The sequence below is a fragment of the Carlito syrichta genome, unplaced genomic scaffold, assembly GCF_000164805.1.
Source record: "Carlito syrichta isolate Samal-C Ts95f unplaced genomic scaffold, Tarsius_syrichta-2.0.1 Scaffold307669, whole genome shotgun sequence".
NCBI lineage: Eukaryota > Metazoa > Chordata > Mammalia > Primates > Tarsiidae > Carlito > Carlito syrichta.
In genome coordinates, this window is record NW_007251765.1 from 1,332,153 (window position 1) to 1,355,144 (window position 22,992).

At 36.8% G+C, this 22,992-nt stretch overlaps 1 protein-coding gene and 1 long non-coding RNA gene across 4 annotated transcripts in view; one reads left to right on the forward strand and one right to left on the reverse strand.

Annotated features, from left to right (window-relative positions):
- Positions 1 to 22,992, reverse strand: part of NFIA (nuclear factor I A) — a 375,784-nt gene that overhangs the window by 207,228 nt on the left and 145,564 nt on the right. The window lies entirely within an intron of this gene.
- Positions 1,095 to 3,162, forward strand: LOC110596231. The gene is made up of 4 exons (XR_002482341.1): positions 1,095 to 1,173; positions 1,563 to 1,566; positions 2,484 to 2,514; positions 2,997 to 3,162. It is a non-coding gene; the product is annotated as an uncharacterized LOC110596231 (long non-coding RNA).

A 22,992-nucleotide genomic window follows, 5' to 3' on the forward strand; every position in this document is an offset into this window, starting at 1 on the left:
TCGAATGATTGTTGGGTGAATATTATGAGCAGAAATTGCTGCTTGCGTAGCGCTTGATGCTAGGATACAACGTTGAAAAATATTATCTTTTCCAACATTCTGGTATAGTCCTCATTTCTAATAATATCAAGAAACAATGACAAATAATGATAAGAACTTCTCATTGGAGTCACTATATTTTAAAGGGTAACTACATTGATAGCTCTTTCCACCAGCTACAGGAAGCTAAATATTCAAGTTGACCCAAATGTATTTAAAGCACAAGGTAAATAGCTCCTAATATAGTATTTTAAAATTCTAAATTATATTTATACTTTTGCTGTTTTATACCACTATCAGAATATCATTACTTCTGTTCTCATTTAAATATGTGATTGGTGAAGTACTTTTTTAAAATTAGAGCTAGTGTTAATAAAAAATTAATTTCCAGCCGGGCTCAGTGATTCAGCCTGTAATCCCGTGCTTTGGGAGGCTGAGGTGAGTGGATTGCCTGAGCCTGCGGGTTCGAGACCCACCTGGGCAACTTGGTGAGACCTCATCTCTACAATAAATCAAAAAATTGGCCGGGCATGGTAGCGCACGCCTATAGTTCTAGCTACTTAGAAGGCTGAGGCGAAAGGATCGCAGAGCCCAGCAGGTTGAGGATGCGGTGGCCAGGAACGGCCACTGCACTCCAGTCTGGGCGACAGAGTGAGACTACAACTCAAAAAAAAAAAAAAAATTAATTTCCATTTAATATTAGTTGGTTTGACTATTGAAAACAATCACATAAATAACAGTCATGACTTTTTCTATTTTATGATTTTCAGGTTAATATAACTATTACTTTCCATGTGATTGTACTTAAGAGCAATCTTTCAGCAACAAAAGACATAATATCAACCTTCTGCTTTTTATCAGTTTACTTATCGGCTTCAAAACAGATGTACTACATAACTGTGTACACACATATGACAATGATGATGATGATAGTAACAGCCAGCATTTACTGCCTAGATATAATAACAATGGCCAGTTCTGTGACCTAAGTGATTTACACATGTGTAACTTTCCTGGCAACTTTGGCAAAGTAAATATTACTATCCTCGTTTTAGGTTAAAGAAACTGAGACAGCACTAAGAGAAAAAGCTGGAACTCAAAAACACATTAACTTAGATCTTCCCCCTTCAACCAGTTCTGAGTGTGTGTGTACATGTGTGTATAAAGAGATCACAGACTTTCCTTTCCGGTGAAATTTTTGTACAGATACGTGTGCATGTAGGCCTATGCGCACATGCACACACACAAACATAGACACACACTTTAGTTAAATCAATTTCACATGCAGAAGAAAAGTGAGCCAGGGCTAAGTTATTAAAAGAAGCCTTTGAAGCAGGGAGCGATGATGTGTGAAAGACATACCACAAAAGTTAATTTAAACAAAGAACAAGCACAGAGGGGTGGAACAAAAGTGAAAATAAGGGGAATGAAAGCTCTCCATCTTTTCTCTGTGTGTATGGATTTCTCGTACATGGGAAAAGCAGCAAAAAAGTGTTGTCTGCCGTTTATGGACTATGCAGAAGGAAAGTTAGTTGAAGTTAGAGTCAGAGGAACCAAATCCACTGATTTTCAATGAAGTTTTTCTATGCCAAACACAAGGATATTTATTCTATAGTAAGATCCTTAATATTAAACATAATTCCTTCTAAGAAAAAAAGTTCAAGGTAAGATTTTTACAAATATTCTTATGGTATCTTTTTCAATTACATGCTATGAGAGCAAAATCTTCAACTTGGCTTCAGGGCATCACTCATAATGCCCTGCAGAACATTTCAATATCCCAGTGTATATTTAAACAGGCACTAAACTGGCCCATGATTTTCTTACTATTTAAATTTTTGTCTGGTCATCTTAATTGAAAATGAAAAATGCAGCCAGTCGTACAGAGATTATATTCATCACACACACACACCATCCAGATCATATGGAACTGACATGGTACTTGTAGAAATAAACATTCCCTTTTTAGCAAAACAAAGTCAACGTTTAGATTGCTCTTGGGAAGCTGAAATAAAAAGAGTGGCCAAAAAGTTGCAAAGGAGAGAGGTCTTCTAATCTGAAGTTAAAAATAATTTTGTCTGCTTGCATTTAAACAGACATTATAAAAGTCTTATAGCGAACCCTTGCTTGCAGAAGGCATTATTGCCTTTGAATATAAATGAAAGCACATTTCTAGCACTTATATTATTACAAATATTGTAAATGGACTCCAGAAGCTTTTAGCAATGCACTCTTTGTCTTGTTTCCAAAAAAGCAATCCAATTAAAATGATCATTTTCAGTACAGAGGACTAGGATAAGGAACCATACCTTGCACCCAGCATCTTTCAAACACTATGGAGGGGAAAAAAAAAAAAACCTTATGGAAAATAGACTTAAAACTTCCATATACTTTCTGTGTGCTTATGCTAACTAAGCATAATTTACATATATTTTTCCTAGAAGAGGAACTGCATGTGTTTTTCTGCCTCTTCCAGTAAGTATCCACCCATGATGATTCCAACCTTCCTTGAATTCACTATTTCACTAGTGTATCTTGTGTACTCATACTGTCAGCAGGAACATGGCAATGAATGGCATTCATTTTGATCCATTTCTTCCACCTCTCCAAGTTGCACTTCCTTCATCCAATAACAAATACCCATGTTAAGCATACAGAAGACACCTAATAAATGTGTTGGCTTGATTAATTTGCCTGTGGTAGGACTGTTTCATTGTTTGTAGTAACTGCAACATTTGGTTAGCAAGCTTTTTGGTTTATAAAAGCATTAGTTTATTGTGTTCTTACGTTCTAAAGTTTTTCCTCACTTAATTCTATAAATTTAACTCTTACGGCCATTTTTGCAATCAATAAATATTTAGTAAGCATTTTTTATGAACTGTGTTTTTAAATAGTTTACACTACAAATGGTGCTAATGAAATTGTAAAGTAAAAATGTATTGTTTTATGTCTTTCAGGATATATGTCATATAAAAGATGGATGCCTTCCCTTTAAGAGTTTTGAATGGATCACCAAATAATTACCTGCTTTTCTCACACAACACAGATAAATAATTAAAAGGAGATATACACAGATTGGTTTCATACTTAAGAGTGAGAATCAATTAAAACAAAATTGGATGCCAGCTCTTCCAATAATATGCCACTTCAGGGACTGTGAGATGCTACCTTCACATTCGTAAAATCATTAAGGTCAGATTAGAGCTTTACTGCTGTTGCTTCATGATAATTCAGAGGTGGGTGTGCAGAGAGGTATGAGGAATTGAGGGAGGGGATTTAATTGGCAAATTTTAAGTTACTAATATGTTTGTAATTAAGTGCTTTAAACGTGTCTTATAGTATACCCCAGAAACAGTCATTGAATATTTATTGAGCCTGCCTAAAGTTTCTTGTTTAAGTTGGTACTGAAGTTAGAACTGCAGTGTGGGCATCTTCCACAAAGAAACATCTTGATGGGGTTTAAATAAACATTTAAAGCCCTTCATGGATTGTCTTAGCACTCTTCCGTGCTACTTAACAATAGACAACAGTTCTGCTCCAACCAAAAGGACACAGAGCCTTAGGAAGAGGTCACTCTTGGAGAGACAACACATCATAAAGGAAAGGCGTTACTTTTCATTTAGTTCTGTGGGCCAATTCAAGCCTGGGGATTCCAGACAGCCTGCACCCCTCCCTCTTGGGGCTGTGATTTAATATTAGCGAGCTGTCTGCTTTGTACATCAAGATGTTTTTGTGCATGAAGTTTTCCAAAATCCATCTCACCCAGAGTTTTTAGTTAAAAGCACCATCTTGTGTTAAACACGCATAGATCATAATCAGATTCCCAGTGTTACACTGTTACCTCATTTTCCCTCCCGAATCCATCTACCTAACGTCATGGTTGATTGTGCAGAGGTGTGTCTCTTCAGCTGGAGGGAGAGCTGGTTGAGGTCAGGCCTTTATTTCTTCCCTGCACTAGTTCAGTGGTTGACACAGAGGACTTGGTAAAACCTGGCTCAATAAGATTTTTCAGAATTTCCTCAGACCCTATATACATACAAGAAATATTTGAAACTCTTGAGGAGGAAATTTAGACCTTTAAGGGTTTAGAAATAATGATGAAAGATAACATTCTCACACACACAAAAAAGTTTAAAGCCAGGAAACCCTTCATAAAGAAGTCATGAGCATACTTATTCTCTTATTTAATAAACATCAGAAAGTTCTCAGGATCATGCTGCCAGTAGCCTGCTTCTGGCCCTGAGACGAATACCCCTTTCCAAGCTAAAACCATTGCCCAGCTGTGAAAGAATGATGACTGCAAGGAATCCAATGGTGGCAGCAAACTCAACTCAAAGGCCCAATATTTGTAGGCATCAAACAGACACTCCAGTGAAACAACAGTGGGAGCCAGATGTCGGCCAGGGCCTGAGGGCTTCCCTCTCACCTCCCCTCTCCCTCAGAGCTGCTTTCCTCCCCCACCGATTAAGGGTGGCATCAAGAGCAATTACAGCATGCCCCGATGAACTGTGCCAGGCAGGCAGCTGTAACACCTGTCACAGGGCCTGCATGACATTAGCAAGGACCCAGAAAGTAGCTTTAATGAGCTGACCCTGCAACAGGCAGAGCCTAGTGCGGTGCTATGCATGTTGTGACTGCTCACTGCACCTAGAACTAGACTAAACACAAAACTCCTAAAGGCCCGGCTCTTCCGAGGATCACCCCATATCTGGGAATAAAATATGAAAGCCTGTGACATGCACACTTCACCCAATGTCTACTCAACATCTTGTCCATCTGGAAGTGTTTATCAGTGTCATTTAGGTGAGGAACTTAAGGTGTATCTTGACATCCTTTTCATAGTGGAGTTGTAACTTAAGGAGTCGTAAGCTCCAAAGACAAGGAGCATTTCTTACTCATCTAGTTCTTCCCGGTGCCCAAAAGCCATGTACATAGCAGATGACTGGATGGATGAACAAAGCATGCAGATTACTTAATTCTTACAAAACATATCTATTAGGAGGCAAATAATCAAAAAAGGAAAGTGGTTCAGAGTCAGAAAGACCTAATTGTGGTTAACTGTCAACGTTTATAGACAAAGGGAATGATTTCAGGATGCTTGAGCATCCAAGACACTGGCCTGTAAAAATAGTCCTACAAAATGCTTAGTCAACTTAACAAAATCACTGATATACTAGATATGAAGGCTACTAGTGAAGAATTACATGAAGACTACCTGAACGAATGAGATGAACCAGTGAGCCAATTTGTGTAAAGAGCCCAGCACACAAAGTCCAAGAGTAAGCACTTGGTGCATGGTAACAATGATTATACTTCTGATAATGCTAATTAATAAGAGAAGCTAGGCTAGTGATAATATGACCTCCATGTGAAGGTATTCTACCTTCATAGGGGATATTATGCACCAGGACACAAAGACAATTGCTTCCAGATTTTTTTTTTAGGAGATTGAAGATGTTTTAGTCTAATCATTTTTCAGAAGAGGACACTGATGCCTCTAAAAGAGTAATATACCTGTATCTGAAGTCACACATCTAGCTTGAAAGTCAAGTGACTTGAATGATCAGTGATTCTGTTTCTTTTTGCCTAGAGAGAGCCATAATACCTAAATTCTGTCAATTCTCATTGTCATGACAAATGATGAATCAAGAGTCTTGTGTTAGGTATTTGACACAATGGTTCAGTATAAATCCACGATAATATTACCCTTTCAAAATAACATTGATGATGATATCTACTATTAATGGTGCTACTAAAACAACAGTCATTACCACAACTATATTTGCACCTTGCTGAATTTCTGAGAGATCCTGAAAATATGAATACTTGTAAAGAGGCTCCAGTTCCTCTTTTTAAACAGCATTATTATTAGATCTTCACAACAGGATAGCTATATTTAAATACTAAGTGGCTTATGAGTCATACCTTCCAAAATAAAAATGTTCACTTCCATATGCAAAGTTTGTGTCCAAATTGTGGACACAGAAAGCAGCCACTAGAAAATAGTGGTTTTAAATTACATATACCAGATTTGGTTATTTTGATTATTTGGGGTTCATACAGGGTTTATAGGATTTCACTCAATTTATGGGGTTCAGATGACGCTCATAGTGAATGTCACCTGAAACTTTTCACACTGTTTTAGCATTAACCAGGGATTGAGTGGTTTATAGATCATCCAAAAGAATTTTGGTCTTGGACTCTGGCCGTGAACTCGATGCATGTAAATTTCAAGTGAATTTATATCACAGAGCAACTACAAGTTTTTAGTAACTGTCTCTATTTTCTTATTTTTGCTATTTTAAATGAAAACTATGAAGTAGCTACATGTAGAGGAGAATTTGATAACCCAAAGTTTAAAAAATAAAGAAATACAAACTTAAAGAAATAAAAACTCTTGATATTTATATAATATTTCACAGCTCATAAAGAGCTTTCACATATAATAACTTATTGAATGCTAACCATTGATCTTTGTAGGATATGATCAAATCAGTATTTATCCTAATATTATCTCAGACTCTTCACCTATGTAATTATACATTTTCTAGCTGAAAATATTTATGAGGAATAATAATCAATTATTAACAGCATTTATTTTGTAAACAAATATTAAACAAAGCTATTTTATGGCAACTTTCCCCTGAAGAACAAAAGCTTGGACCATAATATATGGACAATATTTTCATGCCTACAGTTAGGACTTTGAACTTTAAAAAATTTACTTTATATTTATGGAAATGTTTTCAGGGGATGTTATAATGAAGTTTTACTATGTATACCATGTTTAAAGAGCAAACACAATGAATGGATACTTACAAAACAAAAATTATACCCCTCAATTTAATTCAGCATACATAGTTTATTAGATTTTAGAATGGTGTCACAACTTTCACTTAAGAAAAAGCCAGCTAAATTTCTGGGTTCAAAGTCAGCAAAGATCCAGCTATGTTCTCCTTTTATTAAAGTATAAAATGTCATTTTTGCTTACATTTTGAAGACTGAAATTTATCCCAGGCATCTTTCTATACATAATGTGTATTTGAGTTGGAAGGCTCTAGCAAGACAACATTTAGTTCAATTTATTTCAATCTGTTGAAAGTGATTGATGAGGAAAAAGTGTTCATATCTCTAATATAGCTCAGATAATAGACTGGCAGTTCCTATTTCTCAGTCTACTAATAGTTGACAGTCTAAATTTAGACAGGTAGAAATAAGATTTTAGGATAAATTCTTGAAGTCTGTTAGGTGCATGGAGAAAATGCATTTATGTGAAGCAAAATATTATGGCACTTAAAAGAAGGGGGATGGGACTCTTTTGTTTGAGGAAAAATTCAAGATTTGGGCTTATAGCCAGAACTCATGAATAATCTGGGGTTTTTAAACAATCAATTATGAAAATCACTAACACACTGTCACATTATTTGAATGCTACTCAAAAGTAAATAATGCCTACTCTTCTGAGAGTTTCTGACCCAAATCTAGGTGACTATAGTGTAGTGGATTACGTGCGTCCATCACTTTGTTTATAATTCATAACTATATAATTAAGCCCACATACTCGTTCAAGGTCTACAACAGCTAACCCCCTAGGCCTTCAGCTTTCCCACACACAGCCTCTCTCACCTATCCTGGCAGACCCAGGCCTCTGGCTGTGAAGAAAACCACAATGTGGGGAGGAAAGCCTACAAAAGAATGAAAACAGAAAGTGTCTCAGGCCTTGGCAGAAGGACACTAAATAAAATAGAGAGTGGTGACTCATTTTGGCAGTGAATCCACCTCAACCCCTTCAAAGCCTTTGGCAAGAGTCCTCAGAGGAGACCCCAGCCTTTTGCCAAGCCACAAAACACCACAATTATTATCACAGCAGTCATCAACAAAACAGATTTTGTAAACTGACTTGTTGGCACATAGATTAAAGAAGCTATAAAAAGGAATAACAGCTGTTTGGGTTGCCCTATGCAGAAAGCTACTATATAGAAAGTAAATCTTATATTTCTATACATACTTGGGTAGACACAAGCACACACACACACCCCATGCACTAATTATATATGTATGCTATGTAGAAAAGGATAAAATGCTAAATACACCACCACATAAATTTAAAACACAAACAACTCCTTTAAAGTAAAATACTTTCGAAGGACTAACAGAAAATTTTCTTGAAGACTGCAATTCACTAATCTAAAACATGGACTATGTCTATAACAGCAAAATGAATAAAATTTCTCTTAAAATACTAAAATTTACCACATTTTTCATATAAGCAAGAATGCTGATGAGTTCTTAGGAACTTGCAAAAGTATGCCTTATTCTACCTATCTAAACAGTGCCTGATTGGCAAGTTTCATGCTATAACATCTAGAATTTTGTCACACTCCAGGCAATTTGAAAAATTCTACTTGCTTACATAACAATGGAAATAATCTGTTCCGAATAAGTAAAAATTACATTTTTAAAAGTATTTAATTTTTACCTTTGCTACAACAATATTACTCACCTAAACAAACCATCAATGAATATGTAATAGAAAAAAAAAATACTGACAGGTAATAATCTGTGCTAATTAAACTACTGAAGTTTAAAAATATACTATAACTTCTGTAATGAGGTGTGGACTCTCGATTTTTAATTTTAAAAGAAAGCTTTATTCAAGTTCCCTATTACTAATTTACCGTAAGATATATAAGAATCAGCAAAAAAAAAAAACCCATTTTTTTTTTTTTGAGTTGGAGTCTCACTCCTTTGCCTAGGCTGGAGTGCAGTGGCACACTCACTGCCACTGCAGTCTCAACCTGCTGGGCTCTGGCGATCCTGCCACCTCAGCCTTTCAAGTAGCTGGAACTACAGGTGCACGCTACTACACCCAGCTAATTTTTGATTTATTGTAGAGACAAGGTCTTGCCAAGTTGCCCGGGCTGGTCTCAAACCTGCAGGCTCAAGCAATCTATTCACCTCGGTCTCCCAAAGTGCTGGAATTACAGGCTTGAGCCACCGTGCCCAGTCAAGGAAAACTTTTAATGAAATGATTTTTCATTTGCAATATAGAACATTACAAACATACTGTGTAAATATGTATGAAGAGATCTGTGATGCAACTTACATATCATATACATTTCCCCAGCTAACCTCTAAATGCTTTCATGGCTTGATGTTGAAATTTCCAGAACTGAAGCATCTTAATGAGCATTGATATTTCACACTAAAGGATACAGAGTTCAGATTTTAGCTTTGTCAATAACATTTGGTTTCACCTATTGAATGACTGGACTGCGGGTGACAATTGCTTACTAGGAGAGAAAACACTGGAAATGAACACACAAGAAGCTTAGATGGCTACAAACATTGTTGACGAAACAGCAAGAGAAAATCAGTTAAAAAAAAAAAAAGACTGAAAAGTCACATTTCTAGGCTACCTCTTATGACAGAGTATACACAAAATGTACCTAGGACCTATGGGCACCACGACTGAACAAATCCTACACCACAGATTTCCAAAAGCTCAAACTATATAAATGATCTTAATCAAGTATAATCACCAGCTGATTCCACTACTGATTGACATGAAAAAACAAAACAAAACACCACCACCTGCATGACAACCAGTTCTTTGGAACAGCTACTTAAACATTAAATAAAACGCTTCTTTACTTATCAACTATCTTGAGAAGTTAAGATCTCAACCAGAATGTAAAACCAAGTCCATAGCTGATATTAAACAGAAGAACTACTGAAGGAATTCACTGATGGAACAAACTGCCTGGAGAAATTAATTCATACGTACATTTCTTAATGTGTCACAGAGAAAAATTTCAACAAGTTATAGAAATACATTTGCTATGAGGTCACTCCTCAAAATATCACAGACCCTACAGTTTTTCAACTTAGTTTAGGATTCATTTTTTTTAACAACCAAATGACACAGTAAAAACTGCATAGGGTTCAAGGAAAAATTTTTTTCCAGGTTTTGTTTTTTTAAGTTATTATCATTTCCTCAGCATCTTCTATCCACCTTGGAATCCAAGCACATTATGCAGCCAGCACAATGAACCAACATGCCAGCAGAAGTAGTATGCTCCACCTATCCAAGAATGTTAAAAGCATCCAAGCATACACACACTGTCTCCTGTATAGCCTGGAGATCCCTATTGAGCTCATGCCAAGTGTCTGAAAAGTTGGACCCTGCATCCGGTATTTACACTAAGCTAAAATTCTAATCAGCACTAACAGCAGTATGTTTTAATTCACCCTTATGATTTTATTTCAATCTGCTAAGTACCACAACTGCCAGAAAGCAATTGCTATAAACTTAAGTAAACAAATGCAAAACTAAAATAAATCTTAAACCTGTTGTATATAAAGTTTGTGCCACTTTAGGCAAGCAGTACAAAAAGGCACAGCCCGAAGCCTCAGTGAACACTCTTCGATATAATTTAGAAAGCTCTCTGAAAGTATTGCCTTGTCAGGTCTTTTTTCCTCCTCTTTTTCAAGACTTATTTGGTACATATTAGACAAGGTAGAGAAATGGCCATGTTATTTTACAGTGGTTTTTCACCTCGTGTATTCCCCTGAATAGTCTTCTGCCAAGCATGCGAAACAAGTAGGATGCAGTGACTACTTGAATCTCTGGATGACACTATAGCCACTCGTGCCAAGGAGTTGGTGCCAAGTCTTGCATCTTCGGGTTTGCTTTTTCCCCCCTTCCTTTTTGGGTGGTGGCTGTGTGGGGGAAGGGGGACTGGCAGTGGAGGTTTCTGACCAACCAATTCTGAGAAGTTGGTCACCATTTTGAACCTGTGCAGTGTGCTCAGACCTTGGCAGCCATCTTACAGCTTGGCAACCATTTTGAGAATTTGCTTGGCAAGCTCTCAGAATTCGCTGACACTGTTTAAATAGAATGCTAGTTAAAAATAGTCCACATTAAACAATACAATGTGATATCAGGTAAAATAACCCCCACTGAACCTTGCCAACAAAACAATTTACAACATCTTCACCGAGGTAATGACACCCCAGTTTCCTTAACTTAAATACATCACACGAAAGCAGCTTAAAATCTGAGTCCTTAACCCTTTAGCAGACAAGCTCTTAAAAAAAAATACCAGAGGAACACTGGTGAGTAGGAAAGTGGAAGGTATAAAAAAAGAAAGAAGTGGTCAAAAACATAGCCATAATTGACATCAAAACATTCCTAAGCATGTTCAAATTTGAGATATAAAAAGTAGAAGGGAGAGGTGCTTTCATCACATTCCATCAGGTATAATCCTAGAAAACGATAACAAACCTTTAAACTGTGTCCCACTCCACATTTTAGGAGCTCATGGAAACTCTCTTAAGGAGTCACATAGGACAAAACTCTTCTTAGGTGAGGAAATTACCAAGAAACAAAAATGTAATCTTAGGGAATAGATTTAACAGAAAACAAAAAGGCAAAACTTGTAGATGCTGATATTTTTCCAAGACCAAGTGTTATAGATGTTTTCTGACAAGGTTATCTTCAACCTCACTCTTTCTCCTTAAGTTTCAATGTTTTTAACTCAATAAAAAATAAGTTCTGTCCTTGAAAATACCTCTCAGGCTACAAATCTAAACTACAAATAATTCTGCATTGGTATGACTGTGGCATCATTACCAGATCCAGATAGTTTTGTAGAAAGTTGAATTAACCAAAATAACACTGGGAGATAATGTTATATCATATGAAAAAGGAAAATGATAATCCAGTCATTTGAAAATTTCTTTTATCATACTGAAATAAATAGCACTTTAATGTGCAATTTAGTATCTTCAATGTTATGAATATTTAGCACCCTATCAGTATGGGGGGACGTTTGTGGTGGCCATATTGTACATGGCTTTATGAAAAAAAACCCCAAATATACTATCCTATTTAAATCATAAATATGATAATAAAGCCTAAAGAATTTTGAATCTTGTGATATTAAGACAAAAATTTGGGGTCATTAAATAATGTCCCTTACCAATATTAATTAAATTTTAATGCTTCTTGCACCATGATGAATATCTGGCTTGTATTCTAGTCCCAATTGTGATAGAACTCATAATAGTACTGAAAAAGGCTAAAGTCATGCACACATCACAATATCTACAGTTATAGCGCTTTTTACACTTGAAAACTGAATTTTAAAATTTCAATTGAAATTCAATTGAGGAAATAGATTACTGCACTTAATACCAGAGTGAAACAATTAATTAAACCATGTTCCATCGTAGAGCAAGATATAGGAAGACATTATACTGAAATGGATCAGTCTAAAGTCTTTATACTATTAGCTGTCTCTGTATTGAATGACAGTATCTGAGGTAGTATGACGTAAACCGTGCTAGAATAGTTTGGAACACATTGATAAATTGCTCTATCGATCCCGTTCTGCTTCACTTTCCATAATTATAGCACAGTAATGGAAGACATGAATGATATATTTTCACTAGAGAGGAAAGCCCAAAGTTTGCCTGTTTTTTTAATGAGATTGTACCAATTCCTTTCCATTAATACAGCATGATTGATATCTAACACTATCTAATGATAAGAGGTCTAATTCTAGTGTTCCTTCTTAAATATTATTGTTCAAATATTTGACAGGTATTTCAAATGAATGTATTGGGTGTTTTAAAGGAAATCATTTGCTCCTCTGTAAGACGCAGTTGCAATACAATTTTACAAAAACATTTCTATTTCACTTAGAAATCTATCTTCTGAAACTTGAAGTTATCTTACAAACACAATTCTGTCATCTTATATCCACGGAAAATGCTAGAAGTTACCTTACAGCTTTTCAAGCATAATTCTTATAAGAGTTACGATGTTGGAGAAGAATAATTATTAGGAAAAAAGAAAAAATACGAAAGCAAATATAATTTTTTTTTTTCAGAAAGCAGGATTTATTGAGAGTACAGAAAAGCTCCCATAGTGGGAGGGGACCCAAAGGGGTTGCCCAAATACAAATATTTTTAGAAGAGAAAATGATTTGCAAACCCAGGTAGCAAGAGATTTAATAGAAAAGAATCAAATGAAAATAAAAACTTTTTAATAGACATCAGTTATAATGACTATTCATTAACCTTAATAATTCAATATCCATAAAAGCCACCATATAGTTTCAAAGAAACCAAAATGTACATTAAAACCACACAAGCATTATGGCTGATGTCGCGCCGCTTTATCCTCCCTGATATTGCCATTCTAGGGTATTACTAAGAAAAGACACCAGGTTTTCCCAAATGGACACAACTAAAATTAAAAGTGTCATTCCAAGTCATGCAAAAGGAATGTGAGAATTCTGAACAGGATACAACCGGGTCCTAACAACTTAGAGCAAGACTTGAGCTGTTCTGCTTTTCACTTTAAGACATTCTTTAATGAAAAGATCTTATTTTTTATTTGCTGTTTCTATTTCAAAGAAAAATACATAAACACGGTAAATTTTTAAAAGAGCAATCAATTCGTAGGGGAAAAAAATTTCCCTAACAACTAAATGGTATAAAAATTGATTTATTCTTCTCTTCTCGAATTACAAAGGTTGTCATGGGAATAAAATGTAACCCAGGAGGGCTGTGACAGCTCTCAAACCTTCCCTGACACATTATAATGTCTGAAGCCCAGACACCAAAGGTTTACATCAGAAAAACTCCTGCATGTAGTGAACAACTCAAAACCAACTATCGACCACGTTATTGATTTTTAGTGGAGAAGCCAAGAGGGGAAAAGCACCAGAAAAGATAGAATTTCCCTTTTCTTTTCTCAGTCCCAACTTAGTGGGCTGCCAACCTCAGGTCTTCCCAGGCTGAGCCCTCCGAGAGTCCTGCACCACCCCCAGCCAGGATGTCTGCCTGAGATAATTTAAGCTGAAAGCAGGCTGTGCGCTCTGGGAGCCGGCTCTCCATTGACTTGCAACATAACCTAACTCAGACCCAAATGCAGCTTCTTTGCAGAAGGGTCCGGGAGGAGACAAGGGAACAACAGGAAAAATAATACCTATGACTGTCTTTTCAGATGATATTTGAAGATACACTATATGACTTTGAAAGTTCACAAATTATGCTTGACTCAACAACTGACAGGAAGCTGAGCTAATCATGTCTGAAGCCACTCGTGTGTATATTATAGACAAGGTGTTTCAGATACATTTATTTGGAAATTAAGGAGTGACCCACGGACTCCTGAATTCCAAACCAATTACACAGAGAAGTCCAAGTTAATTTTTAAGAAGCTAACTTTTCCTCTTCGCCAAAATTAACACAAAATGGGTTGCTGGAGAAGCTGAAAGGTAACAAAGCAAAGTGCTTGCCTTAGCTCCTTGGGGTCTTAATCACATAATTTTGATTTGGTTGAGGATCATTTACTTGGATCATTATAATCATATCCTACAAGTATCCTGCCATTTAATTTGTGAAATGCATGACCACAGAGCATGTACACAGAAAGAATTATTAGACGCACTCATTTTATTACTAAATTTAGAGATGGCTCTGAGCCATTTAAAAATAACAATAATAATGATTAATAACGAAGCACTTCCCTTCTGACTCACAGAGTTATCTCAAGGGGTTTGACAGCTGTTTACTCATTTAGTCCTATGCCCCTCCCCACCTTGCTATGTGATGAGCACTGTTATGCAAATTTTTCTTTCTTTCTTTCTATTTGTTTTTGAGTTGGTGTCTCACTCCATTGCCCAGGCTGGAGTGCAGTGGCACACTCACAGCCATCCCAGTGTCGACCTGCTGGACTCCAGCGATCCTTCCGCCTCAGCCTTCCAAGTAGCCAGAACTACAGGTGCACGGTAACACCCAGCTAATTTGTGATTTATTGTTAGAGACGAGGTCTCGCCAAGTTGCCTGGGCTGGTCTTGAACCTGCGGGTTCAGGCAATCCACTCGCCTCAGTCTCGCAAAGTGCTGGAATGACAGGCTGAGCCACTGAGTCCAGCCTTGTTATGCCAATTTTACGTCTGGAAAAGCAGAGGCACAACAAAGTGGTAAGGGTGAGATCCGACATCAGACACAAGGATGAAATTAGAATGTGGGAAACTTACAAAACAGTTTTGAAATTTATATCTGGAAACAATGATAGGAAAGGAGAAAACTTGTACATTATAACGCATGAAAAAACAATATGGCTTATCTACTGCTTATTTTGTTGATTTTTTAAAAATGCTGTTGTTTGTTTGCTTATTTGCTTTTACCTGTTCTGCCCATGATGAAAACAACTAGTTTTGGTCATTTTCTGAATTTCACTTTTAATATATATAAGCACAATATTTTCCCCTCACAGAGACAACAGGAACATATTTTGCAGAGTTGTAAGAATGCTTCTACTTGTAAGCTATGTAAGTTTGGTGTTCTCAATATTATAAATTAGAGATTACCATATCACCGATTATTTTAGGGTTAGATAATGCTTTGAATTCATTCATTCATTCAACATTGGGAGTGGGAGGAGAGGCACATCGGCTATGCACCATGCACGTCCTAGATGCTAGGGACACAGTCATGAACGAGAGACAAAAGTCCCTATTCTCTAGAAGCTTCCACTGAACTGGAGTTGAGGAGGACAATTCTAGATATTTATTAATTCATTCATTCAACAAGTAGGAGACACCTTGACCCCTGGGATAAAAGCGTGAAGAAGTCATTGGCTGTGGCTTCAAATAAGTTGTTTTGTTGTCTTCTTCCCAAATTTAATTTTCTTAAAGTTTTTCTCATTGGTGGCAAGTAGAAGAGAGACTGCCATAGCTCTCTGGGCAGGACATAATTAGATAAATGGACCATATCTGCTCATAGACTATAATGCACACTGCATATGGTCCTTTGTCACGCCCTTCACACAGTAATACAACTGATGAATACACTGAGCTATTGTAAACTAATAAACAAAAAGAAAAGAAGCCATAAAAATAACAAAACAATGATCAGAAGCAAAAAGAGGTCCTTTCTGGAAAAAAAAATCCTTCTAGTAGCGGACAAAAATATAACCAAGTAAAATTAGTAGGCCAGCATGTAACAGGTGTTTGTGGAAGGCTCTACCACTTTGGTCCTTTCTGCTCTTCTGACCATAAAGGTGAGGATGACGATATGGGGTTTGGATGTGATGAAGAACACTGTGAGAACGCATATAAAAAAACTGCAAAATTAAATAAAACACCTGCCTTAAAAGCACAAAGCACACACTGCCGTCTGTTATTTTGTTCAAAGATGTCTTGTGCCATATGTTTTGGGACCCTAACTGCAAGTACCCTCAAGACACAACCTCTGCTTCACACCTATTTAGCTGAAGAACTCTCTCGGATGACTACTGGGCTTGTCAGATCTAAATAGAATGGCTGTTGCCATGTTGACACTGACCTAGAGAAACGGCTTCTCTCTGCCTTCTCTTGCCACCTTTTTTTTTAAACGACGCATTTTTTTTTCCTGAAATGATCAGAAGACCTTGAATTGGATGCAGATTAACTGCCCATTTCAGGCAGTTTTGAGTATGTTCTCAATCAGCAATAGAAATAAGAGCCACCCCAAGGTAGGCACCGAGAGGAGGGAAGGAAGGCTCCAAAAATCATATAAACAGAAACATCATTTCCCCACTGCTCTATCACCTACATTGTCAGACGCGGACCTAAAATCACCATGAGTCTCTATACCAGCAGAGCAACCTTCAGTTGAATGGGGCAATACAGTCTTTTTTCTTACATATGGAAAAATAAGCTGAAAATCTCTCCCCTTCCCTTGTTTTACTTTTTAAACTGCTTGTGATGAAGTAGTTTCATTCCTTTATTCAATCAACAAACAACTGGTCCTCCTGTTGACCACACTGTTTATCCCAATTTGTAACTTCCTTTTGTGGCAATAGCTTCTTTCATAAGAATGGAGCCCCCGTAAGGGCTGAATGTAGGCCTGAGTAGGATCAAGACAGGACCTACCAGGGGAAGGAAGGGACTAAAACGAGAAGCCAGAGGAACCAAAGACAGATATCAGCTGGTATGGTCATCACAGCTATTGTATTTCTAGGAAGTCACTTAGATGTAACCCTCTTTAAAAACAAACAAACAAAAAAGGTAAAAATAACTTAACACAACTGTGTTTCTTTTTGCCTTTTAATAAAAATCCCATTCAGGAAGTGCTGGAAGTCAAAATACATACTCAAGTCTTCTTGAGTAACTTCTAAGTCATCAGCTTTCAGACCATTAAAAAAGTGGCACAGCTAGAAGGAGGGGGTGGATATTGACAGTTTTATAGTAATACGAAAAGCACCTATTTTTGCCTATAGGGGTGAAACACTGCAACCCTTGCTGAGGCGAGAGCCAGTGACCAGGGGGCCTTTCTGAGGGACAATCTTCTTTCATAGGTCAGTATTTACAGAGGGATTACTAAGGCAAAGTAGCGTAGTAGGCAGGTTGAGACAAAGAAGACACCAGCTGTCCCAGCTCCTAGAAGAGGTGGCAACCAGAGAACAGAGGCGGACACCCCCACCCCCTCATAATCCAAGGACAGATCAGCATCAAGCACTCAGAACTACAAAACTGGGCCTGTGGGCTGAGGAACCTCTTTTTACATCAGGTCCTTGCAAAACGGGCCCCTCAAAACATTGGGGAAAAGAGCCATTGTCTCCCTTCCCCTTCTGTCCAGATTGCTTACAACAGGAAACAGTGAAGAGCTCAAATATCATTTTATAGCTCTTGTATATCTACCTATGGATTCTCAGTAGAAAATAATAAATTGTGCCAAGCAACGATTGAAACCAATCTAATGGAACTAGCTTTGAGGATACACTGACCTGTGGCCACACACCCTTCCAAGTATAGACCTCAGCTATTCCCAAGAGGTAGGAGGCACAAGAGGGAAATGTGATTACTAAGTGAACGCCTTTGCGTCAGCGCTGTGCTTTCCTTATATCTGTCAATTTCCCTCACACACAAAGCCTCTTGGAAGTGGCAGTTATCATTTCAATTTTATAAATAAATCAATCTGGGCTCACAGAAGTTAAGGAATTTGTTCAGGGTTATAAAGCCCCAGGACTTGAATGGTTTCGATCCAATTCCCACCTCCATCCCATTCTAAATTCAAATATTCATTCTTCTATTCACTGTGCAAGTATTAAGCATCAACTATGCCATGACTCCTCTGACAGTCCCCAGTTTCAGTGAGTGCCCCTCTACTGGGATCCTTAATCACCTGGAGTATGTCACTACCACAGGCCTTTTTATATAATGTGGCTCTGTGTCTTCTATGAAGAACAAGTTCTGGAACTCTCTCCTATTGCCTAGAGATCTGTATTTCTCCAAATGTGGTCTGTGGGCATCTGAATTACCTGGTCTTCAGAAGTGGTGATCTTAGGCTCCCGGTTCTGAAGCTCTGCATTTATGGCTTGGGAACATACTTTCTTAACAATTCCTTCCAAATGAGTTTCATGCACATAATCGTTTGAGCACCATTTATATATTCTTTTCCACGCTGCCTTTCATCTCAACATCCAATGCATAGCTTAGGCAAGAATATGGTTGGTGCTCATGTGGAAGACAGGGGGATAGGGAAAAAAGAACATGCCTTTAAAAAAAAAAATCAGTGTCCCAGAGGGAATATAAAGGCACTGATCACATGCTCTAGGAGCTTAGAATTTACTTGGGAAGACAATATACACTCAATTAAAGTTTAATAATGATAACAAACCTTAATAATAAGCCAAAACTAAAAGAGTGGTCACAACGTAATTAAAAAAAAAAAAACACTTGCCAAATGAATTTATGTGCAGCAAGTGGAAACAAGAGTTTAGAAAAATAAGATCAAACTGGGGGCAACTGAAGTACTCACAGAGAACTTTTAAGAGATGGGGCTTGAGATGATTTTTGAAAAGGGGAAAAGATGCACATTAAAAGGGAAGAGAGGAAAAAGAGCATGCTTATACTTAGAGCAGGAAAAACGGAACTCAACTTGAAAGAAGCATGTTTTAAGACAAGAATCCTGCTGTCACAAGTGTGTGTGCTTTTTTAAATCTGTGCATTAATTTTTGCCACAATTAATGGAACTAATATTTACAGGCCACAAGTTTGAAATATAGGGCCAATAAAAACTTTTACAACTCTGGAAATTTCTAGAAATTGGTTCTCTTTAAATTTGTAGCATAGGCAAAATACCGGATGATGTGATACAGTAAAAACATTTTATTGGCATTTAGTTGAGATGACCTGCATAATTCACTAGTGGCTTTACCACTTACAACATGTCATCCCAAACTCAGGGCAATAAAATTTTTATGTAATATCGCTCTACTATGCTTTACATAAATATGTACATATATAATATGTATGGCTTAATTTTCCCTTTTAGTTAAAATGGGTCTAGCCCAGTCCTCAGAGGAGTATTTGCTAACTTGGATTAAGTTGTGTTTGTGGAATATCTACAAGATGTAAAGTGCCATGCTTTACTATTCAGATAAAATAGACTCAATATTTACTTCTGTAAATAATACGGAAAGTAGGGGTACACTATGACAAAAATCATGAATCACTGTTCTGTTTCTTAGTTTTGGTAGACTTGCAGTATATTTGCTCAACTCATTAAATTTCTTTTTAGCATATTATACTCTGTTCTGAGCCCTCGATCACTAGAAAATCTAGGTTCCAGACTCAAACCCATCATTAACAGCTGGGTACTGGTAGTAACGTCATAGAACCTCTTTGAAGCTGTTTCCTTATCTATACAATGGGAATGTCAATACATGCTTTCCCAGAATGCAATATTGTTTTGGTTTGTACTTTTGTTTTTAATTGAGATGGGGGGAGGGCGTCTCTTTATGTTGTCCAGACCGGAGTACAATGACTTTTCTCAGGTGTGAGCATAGCTCACTGCAGCACTCAACTCCAGGGCTCAAGTGACCCTCCTGCCTCAGGTCCTGAGTAGCTGGATTACAGACACTTACCACCACGCTCAGCTAATCCTGTTGTTTTTATCTTGGTATGGTGGTTATGTAAGCAGATCTTCTCTTCTATACAACCTATTTAAAGGTCGAGCTGTTTTATATGTTTCTGAAATGCAATAGCACCAAGTTGAAAATAAAATAACCTGATAAGTATTTTTTAATGGACCTGAATTTTACATTATATAATTATGAGTCATTTATTAGTTTAAACAAAACGTTATGTGATTACAAATGTCAGCAAATAAGCTAATGACCTTAACCTAGGCATGACAACTAACAAAGAGATTATAAGCCCTGACAACATAAAAAGCCATATCCTAATTCATAAAATTTTATTTTTATTCTTGAAAAATCATTAAACATTTGTCAAACTTCAGCTACAACATCAAGTATATATGTAGTTATACTTTTGACTCAGTCACTGTTTAGTCTCAATGTGCCAAGAACATGGAGAAATTTTAAAGCAATTGCCCTAGAAAAGAATTGTATAACCATAAAATCATCTCAGAAATACAGAACTTCATGAATATCAAATCCGTTAAAAGCTGATTTTTTAAAATATACATTTCAACAAATAATAATGAGGACTGCTATGTTCCAGCCCCTGGGCTACCTGCTAGAGATACAATGAGCTTCATACTCTAGTGGGGGTTGCACATTGCTACAGTATAATGTGATAACCACCACAGTGGAAGTGTATAAAGGTCCTAAGGAAACAGAAAAGTATGTCTGTAACTTTGCAAGAAAGCGTCAAGAACGGTTTTGCAAACGATACAGTGCTTAGAATGAGTTTTGCAAGAGGAGTGGGGGTTTGTGAGCTGTGTAGCCATTTAGATGGAGAACATTCTAAGTAGGGAAACCAGAGCATGCCATGCTCCACACTGATACTGCAGGGCTGAGTCTCTGAGAAAGCACAGCACCTTGGAAACGGTAAGCATTTCAACAGAGCTAGATCACGGAGCTGGAGCATGGTGTACCCAAGTGTGAAAACTGTGGCGGGGTGGAGCCAATGAAGGGATGTCAGCAAGGGAGTGATAATTCTTATTTTGGAAAGATCACTCTGGCAGTAGTGTAATGAATAGACGGATGATAGAGGAAGAATGGGAGCAGAGAGGAGGTTGCAGAGATAGTCTAGGCTAGAAATAACAAAGGTCCAAACTAAAGGAAGCATGGGGTAAGATGGGAACTAACATGCCTGCTAGTAAGAAGGTAGACTCGGTAAAACATGGTAGAGGATTAGATATGAAACACAGAAGAAGAATATGAGATAATTTCCAAGTTATGATTTGAGAGAAACACATAAGCGGGGACACCATTAGATGCCAATTCCTCTCCATTCATATAGCCCTTATAATTCAAAACAGCAACTTAGAATTACAGACAAATTATTTTAAGGTTATTCCTAGATATTATGTGGTGTTCTTAAAAATTGTTTTTCTGAATCTTTTTTTCTGTTATAACCTCTTAGTAGAGACTATAAATTAAAACAAAATTTATTTCTTTGGAACATATATCTTTAAATGAGTTAGTCTGCTAAATTTTCTTATTAATTTCAACGTTTTGTGGTTGAACCTTTGTCTAAGTACATAATTTTATCATTTTAAAATAGTGATAATTTTGTCTCCTAATAGTTGAAACTCTTTATTTCTGATTCATGTATGATTACACTGTCCAAAACTTCTAGAAGAATATTAAATAATTATGATGATGATAAGGTTGGGTGCAGTGGCTCATGCCTATAATCCCAGCACTTTGGGAGGTCAAGGCAGGAGGATCATTTGAGGCCATGAGTTCAAGACAATATAATAAGATTCAATTTCTATAATTTTTTTTTAAGTAGCTGGATGTGGTGGTGCATCTCTAGGTCCAGCTACTCAGTAGGCTGAGACAGGAAGATCACTTGAGCCCCAGAGTTGGAAGCTACAGTGAGCTAGGACTGTGCTACCGCACTCCAGTTTGGGTGACTCAGGCTAAGCAAGACTCTGTCTCTAAAAAATAATAATAATAATGGTGATAACAGTCATCATTGTTTTTATTTCCTAAAGATCTTGTCTAGGGCAGCAATGATGCTTTGAGGACGCTGCATATGAGAAAATCTTTAGGCGATGGAATAAAAATGTCATTGCACTACAAATGTATCACAAAGTATTCAGCATGAATGCAAAAGATATTTATTTTAAGAATAATCATTGAGCAATTTGTGTGTGAGGTTATATTGGGGAAAATGGCATACTAATTAATTTTTCTAAGAATATCTTTTTAAGTGATATGCTTTTTAGTTCAGTAAAATGGTCAAGCTGATTTGTACAGAGGAATTTAACATTTTTAAATTCAATAAAAGAATCATGTAGCTTTAAAAAAAAACTCTGAATCTATTAATGACTTATTTCAGACAATTCAGATAAAACATGTTCATTTCTTCTCCTGTATCAAAAGAGGAGAAGTTTGGGGGGGAGGATATTTGCGTTCTTTGTTATTAATGAGTTCTTAAAAGATTCTTTTAAGGTTCAAATAATCAACCTTTAAAGGTACAAATAATTAACCATCTCTTCTTTGTCCAGAATTATTGAGCTTATTGTTAAACACAGATGTCTTCAAAAGAAAAATTTATATCTCAAAATGAGTAAGGAGATAAATGCTCGGGAACAAAGATATATAACATAGCTACCTAATATAGAAAGCTTAAATCATGAGCTAAAAACACAAATCAGGGAAGATACTCTTAATATGATCTTGGGGATTCTTTTGGATTGAACGTTATGTTGAAAACCCTTATGTATACATTTTAAACAAAAACAAAGCATACACACTGAAAAGTTGGTATTTCATTCCAGCAGAATCCAGAAAAACAAGCAATAAAATGAATGTTGCAGAAACTTTAGAATTTTAGAAATGCCAAAGGGCTCTATCTTACAGACTGTGGAACACAATAGCCTTTCTCTTTAAACATGAACCTTGTCACATTCTGGCCATGATTATTTGAGCCGCACCACCCATTTCTTTTGAACATCTTTCTTCAGGGTG